The 6843-nt window shown below is 36.5% G+C and overlaps 1 pseudogene; it reads right to left on the bottom strand.

The window, feature by feature from the left end:
- Positions 1-2975: 2975 nt before the first annotated feature.
- LOC113256702 (inositol 1,4,5-triphosphate receptor associated 2-like) lies at positions 2976-6578 on the bottom strand (annotated as a pseudogene).
- Positions 6579-6843: the final 265 nt, after the last annotated feature.

Here is a 6843-nt window from a genome sequence, read left to right as displayed (position 1 = left end):
CTTTTTTTTTTTTTTTGCTCCTTTGTTTCTTAAATTCCACATATGAGTGAAATCATATGGTATTCGTCTTTCTCTGACTGACTTATTTCACTTAGCATTATACCCTCCAGATTCAGCCATGTTGTTTCAAATGGCAACATTTCATCTTTTTTATGGCTGAGTAATATTCCATTGTATACATATACTACCTCTTTATCCATTCATCTATCAATGGCCACTTGGGCTGCTTCCATACTTTGGCTATTGTAAATAATGCTACAATAAACATATAGGTGCATATTGCCTTTTTGAATTAGTGTTTTTGTATTCTTGGATAAATACCCAGTAGTGGAATTACTGAATCATATGGTAATTCTACATTTAATTTTTTAAAGAATCTTCATACTGTTTTTCCCAGTGGCTGTAGCAGTCTGCATTCCTATCAACAGTGCATGAGGGTTCCTTTTTCTCCACATCCTCACCAACACTTGTTGTTTCTTGTGTTGTTGATTTTAACCATTCTGACAGGTACGAGGTGATATCTCATGCGGTTTTGATTTGCATTTTCCTGATGATGAGTGATGTTGAGCATCTTTCCATGTGTCTGCTGGCCATCTGTCTGTCTCTTTGAAGAAATGTCTGCTCACATGTTCTTCACACTTTTAAATTGGATTATTTGGTTTTTTTTGATGTTGAGGTGTATAAGTTCTTTATATTATGCTAGCAATTATTAATACCACTATTGTCCTCATTTCACCATCATTATTTCAACAAATATATGTTGAACATTTTCCTGTACTCGTCTCATTTCCTATTCTCCTCAAAGTCATCCTACACATATCAACAGAGTGATCCATAAAAAACTAAGCATATATTTGATCGATTTGATCAAATTATGCCATTCCTTAAAATCTTCCTACTATATTAAGTGACTGTCCATCCCCGACAGGGTCAAGTTTAAACTTGTTAATGTGACATCGAAATCATTTATAACCTGGATCCTGCCTACTTCTTCAGGTTTATCTCCAACTAATGCTTTGAAAAATTGCTTGCAGGTTCTTACAGTAAAGATGCTCTTTCTTTTCTTTGTTGCTTAACTCTTAAGGATGGTTCTCTCTGCCTGGCTCTTTTTCTACAACACCCTACATTTCCCCAGCAAAGTTCCATTCATTACTAAAGATTCAACTTTTTTTTTTTCTTTTTCAAAGATTTTTTTTTTTTTAATTTGACAGAGAGAGAGAGATAGAGAAAGAGAGAATGAGCAAGGGGAAAGAGCAAGGGGAGAAGGAGAAGCAGGCTCCCCACTTAATCCCAGGACCCTGAGGTCATGACCCTAGCTGAAGGCAGTTGCCAAACCTACTGAGCCACCCATCCAAGACCCAACTCTTATTTAATCTCTTCCCAAAGCTCCTCTTTCCCCTTTAAAACTTGTGTTAAATACCTGTTCCTTATGTTTCCAAACAGTCATTTACTCATTTATAGATTCAGTAGGTATCTATTAACTACTATATTCTAGGTTGGGTGTTAACCCAGACACCCTGATGGGAGCAACTCTATAAGAAATAGGATTGCAGGTGTCCAGCAAGAAAGCTATGGCAAGAATTACGACCAACCATATACATTCTGGTTTGTTCTACAATCAGATTGCTGTCAGAGGTAGACCAAAACAAAACAACACCCCCCCAAAAACAAAAACAAAAAAACAAACCCGCAAAACAAAACAAAACAAAAAAAACAACTTGTTTTGATTAAGTTGAAGTTTTTAAAAACAGCCCCGTATTAGAAGTTTCTGAACTCTGGTCCTCACTCTTAATATTTATTTGAGGAGAGTCAGAAACTTAAGTAGTAAGTTTTCCTTTGAAAACTTTATCCCCATAGTATTAAAGGAATGGAAGTTCCAAATTTAGGGTGCATAGCATTAACTGAACCCTTTTCTGTAAAGAGGGATATTTTTGGAACTCAAAGATTATATTCAGAAGGAATAAGATCAAAAAGTTAGATTGTGAAATTGTTTTCTATTAATTCAGTCCCCAATATTTTTTCTTATGCTTTTTATAAGTTAAAATAAATTATTTATCTGCTAAAGTTTCTCTTTTTGTACCATGTGAGCACAATATTCTCATATTTCCCAACAATATCTGATTATTCTCAAGGGACTGAGTTCACTTAGATGGGAGCCCGTGTTGTTAAGAATGATGACAAGAACTTGAAGTCTCTCTGGATAACTGTGGTGCCCTCAAGTGCAATTATAATTTAATACATTATTAGAGAAATGGTTTTTAGCATGTGTAGAGTTGAGTAGTGGTGAGGAATTGACAATAATTGCTGCTTTTTTTTTATTAAACTCATATGTGCCAATGATTATGCTGGGAAAATAAGTTATGATTTATTAATCTGATGATTATATTTTTATAATCTTATAACAATATTTATTAATCTGATGATTAATCTGATGGTTATGATTTATTAATCTTATTTCTCAGAATATGAATGACTTTTGGCTATTTCCAAACATGCCCCTCGGAGGATTATAATTTACTACCACTGAAGCTATTCAATAGAATGTGCTACAGGCTGTTGGAAGTAATTTCTAAATAGGAATTTCAGAAATTGAGTGGTGGTGACTTCGCATAGTTTCTCAAAGGAAGAATCTAGGGCTAACTTGTATAGATCTGACACAGGTTTCAAAAGAACTTTCCTTTTTTCAAAAGATTTGAATGCTTCTTTATTTCAATAAGTTTTAACAAACAATATATATCTTATATATCTCCTCCTCAGAAAGCTTATTAAAAGATCAGAGGCAGAAAAAAAAAAAAATCATAGGCAGGCTTTTTACCCAACTGTATTTTAATTGGGGGAGTAATCTCAAAAAAGGGAAATGTAAAATATCTTGCAGCAATTCTGAGAACCCCCGGTTCCATGTTATAATTTCCCAGCTGAAAGTTACTAATTTTCAAAGTTCATATACTGAAACTTTAAAAATCCAGATACGCATATTAGAATGTGCTACAGTCACACCACACTGGTGGTGGCTCACTGTGTCGAAATCTGAGAAATGTCTACAAAATACATTCTAGAGCCATCCAGGAGTGCCTGTCCTGTGTGGGAGTGGCATCCAGAGACATTTGGGGAAATTGGCCTATGAGGAAGCTCATCGAAGCTATGAACTGTACAGTGAATACAACAGAAAGCCAAAGTGCCTTAGTAGCCTTTCGGGGAAGTCTTGTTGTCCAGGACGCTACCATGTCATAAATCAAAGAGACATCTCATTTTGATAGATTATTTCTCTTTTCAGAAAGACTTGGCTTGACATTTTTGTCCTTTATACTATTTCTTCTCCAGATGGTTCCAACTCTCCTTTAGTTTTTAGTTCACGTTTTTCTTCTTCAGCATCTGCCTAGGAATAGGTGCTCATAACCCCATGTAATGAGGGACGGTGTTTACTTTGCTGTGACCCCAAAATATGCCAACTGCATGACCATCACAGACACCATTCCTACATTTCCAATATTTCTGGGTAAAGAAGCAATGGACACTCTTTGAAGAGAAAATGCATAGTGTTTAGAAAAGTTGAACTTTTTAAAAACTTGGCCGTCATCCTTATCTACAAGAAAGTTAAAGACCTTGCATCTTGTAAAAGAACCTGTTTTGGTTCTTCAAGTTCAGCATGCTTTTTGGCACGCGCTCTCTTCAGATTTTCTACTGCTGAGTCATCGTTCCAACTGCTTTACTAATCTGGCTTTCCTCATTAATAGCTCCCCATTAAGAGCAGCCTCCTGACTGCTCGTGACGTACACTGGCTAAGGAACTTTATATTCTTCTCCAGCTTCTCTATCATCTTCTAAGCCTGGCTGTCATCTTCACAGGGTGGTGTTAAGGACTTTAATAGCTTTACACAGTTTGTTATGTCTTTCTTCAAGTTTTCTTCTGCCAAGTCACAGGACCTTTCTTCAAACTTCACTATTTTTTCAAGGTAAACCAGTTGCATTTAAATCCCAACAATAATCTAAGAAATTCAGCCTTCACCTCCTTCTCATTAGACATGTTATCACTAAGCTTTTCCTATTTTTAAAACATGTTTAAAATAGGCACATAAATTCATGTTAAAAATGAATTATTAGGGCTTAATTTATAATTTAAAATGTATCCCTGTAGTATAAAATAACAACATAAGATTGAATAGTCAATTAAAAGGAAATAATAGAAATTTGGCATTGTAATTAAGGGATAGTAAACATGTTTAAGAGTACAGAGTTTTATTCTCTATATATCAAATAGTCTAAAGTATATAAGGTATGATTTATAGGACCTCAGGTCTGGGAGGGTTTTTACCCTCTAATCCTACTGTGCATATTTTAATTGAAATCTTTTGAAATATCCTTGTAAGAGATGAGACAGTGTGTGATGAAACAGTCCACTAATGGAAATCTCATTGTTTCATGAGAAACCCACTCAATCCCCCCGATACAATCCTGATATAAAGATATTTCTTCTTTTGAGATGTAATCGGCTCTCTCCTGGCTTCTACTCATTGTTCTTTGTTCAATTTCCTAAGACCCTACAAACCAGATCATCTCCCTTTGCCACATTCCAACCATCAGAGGTCTGGTGACTAAAATGTTCATCCCTCTTCAGGCTAATCATCTCCATTCTTTTAATTCGTCTTCATATAGCATTATTTCAAGTCACCTCAGTATCCAGGATGTGCTCTCTTAAAACTATTCTGGTTTTTCAATATTCCTCTCAAATGTGTATCCACAGGCATTTTGAAATTCAACAACGTATATACTTCTCATCGTTTGGTGTCATGGTGATGCAGTATGATGCAGTGGGACTCCTCATTAGTATACATAGGAGAATTTTTTATTATTTCTCCATTGATGTCTCTCTTCCCCTATTGGACTCTTAGCTCTTTGGAGTAAGGGAATAGATGTCTTGGTCATCATTTTGTTTTCCATGCTTAGCATAATGCCTGTCTGATGCAGTGTTCTGTAAGTACTCATTAATTGAATGACTGGATTGATGGACGGATGTTAAGGTCTGTGGCATCATTTTTATTTTAATTCAATAATAAATTATTTATCTATAGTTTCAGCAGGGATCTGATATAAACTGGCTTATGATAGTATCTCATAACTATTTCCTTCAAGAGCTATAAAATCTTTCTAGCATGACTTTTTACAAAGAAGAAACATTATACATCAAGAGGAATGTATCATAGAGGATAAGGGGTTTCTGCGATTTTGACCTGTGGAGTACCCAAGTTATTGATGTCTATTTTTTCCTTGTGGATTCTTTTATTGATATTCCATTTTGGAAGGAGGTGAAGTGTTAGGCAATTATCGATCTGAAATAGGCTTAATAATAACATACACTCAACATTTTAATCAATATTATGGATCAAGAGATTTATGAGAGGCTAATCAATATGCAAATAGCATCTATTTGGAATATATTGTGAACACTCTGGAATCGTGATCCAAATTGATCTCAGCAGATTGGAATTGTGATGCAGTTTCCTTATTTTTCACCAAAGGCACAGAAAAGATATAAGAATAAGCCATAAATGACACAGCCAGACTTGGAAACAAGAGTTTGTGGCAGACCAGAAGCCATGAGGCAAGTAAAACGAGGGGAGCAGAAAGGAGACTGCATTAGGCAGCTTCGTCTTCGGCAGTAAGCTCTGCAAGCTACTGCAGAAAGCACTGCAGGACCTCTCTGGGAAAACCTCACGCCGTAAAGCAGCACGGGATCAAACAGCTGAAAGGGATATGTAAAGGCCTACAACGGTTTTGCTAATGCGGAGAGGAGAGGAAATGCTATGTTAGGCTGCATCAATAGAATAGGGAGGTGGTAGTTCAGTTTTCTGATGTTTGGAGTTTTACGTTCCTTACCAGGTGTCATTTTAAAAGCAAGATTGAAAACCAATGTATCCCAAAGAATAGCTGAGATGGAGAGGATATTTTGGATTTTATTGGTCAAAGAAGGACTAAGGAAATTAGAATAATGGTTCTTAACTTGGTATGTGTTTCAGAGTCTTCGAGTTTTGTGTTTTTAATACATATACAGATACCACTACCCCTAAGGATTCTTATTCCTTAGATCTGGAATAGGAGACGATACACATTTTTTCTTCAGAGTTTCTCTGGTGGTTCAAATGCATAACTCTGGTTGAGAAGCATCCAATTAGAAATAGCTTGGACAAGAAAGTTAAGTGGGATTTGATGATCTACAATCGCAACGATGACCAAGTTTTACTTGCTGAGTCCACTGGGAAAACGGTTAGTGAATTTCCACCTGAGGTCTTTTACTGTATCCAGAACGGACAGTAAGCAGTTGTGGCTGAGGGCAATGCTCTTTAGGTAACTGTGTAAAGGGAGTGGGCTGGCTGAAACGGATATTGCTGGCACAGAATCACTGTGCTGCTTTTCCTTTATATTCTACAACCAGATGGTGAGAATGGATTTTCTTATCTCCTTTCTCTTCCTCCTTTAACACTCATCTTATACCAGGGGAACCCCAGCCTTGGGCGGGTGGGATGGATCTGGACTAGCAATGGGGCTTGGATGGCGTCTGACCTTAGATTGTACACGGTTCATAATTCAGCAAAGATATGAATTTCAGTGACTCTTTAATTAAAGTCTTTAGTAGCTCTCTCTTTCTCTCTTTCTTCCCCCTTTCTCCCCTCCTCTTCTCTCATTATTGCCTCAGCATCCATTCTCCAAATAGGCTTTACTCATTCCCAAAATGCCACTCTTTTGTCCTGCCATCTTGGCCACTGTGCTTGAAAAAGTAAGATAATAATCTGCTTTGAAAAACTCTGCAAGACTACTAATTTAGGTAAAGTTAGTCACCCATGTCCAT

The sequence above is a fragment of the Ursus arctos genome, unplaced genomic scaffold (assembly GCF_023065955.2).
Source record: "Ursus arctos isolate Adak ecotype North America unplaced genomic scaffold, UrsArc2.0 scaffold_4, whole genome shotgun sequence".
Lineage (NCBI taxonomy): Eukaryota > Metazoa > Chordata > Mammalia > Carnivora > Ursidae > Ursus > Ursus arctos.
This window is presented reverse-complemented; position numbering and strand designations above follow the sequence as displayed.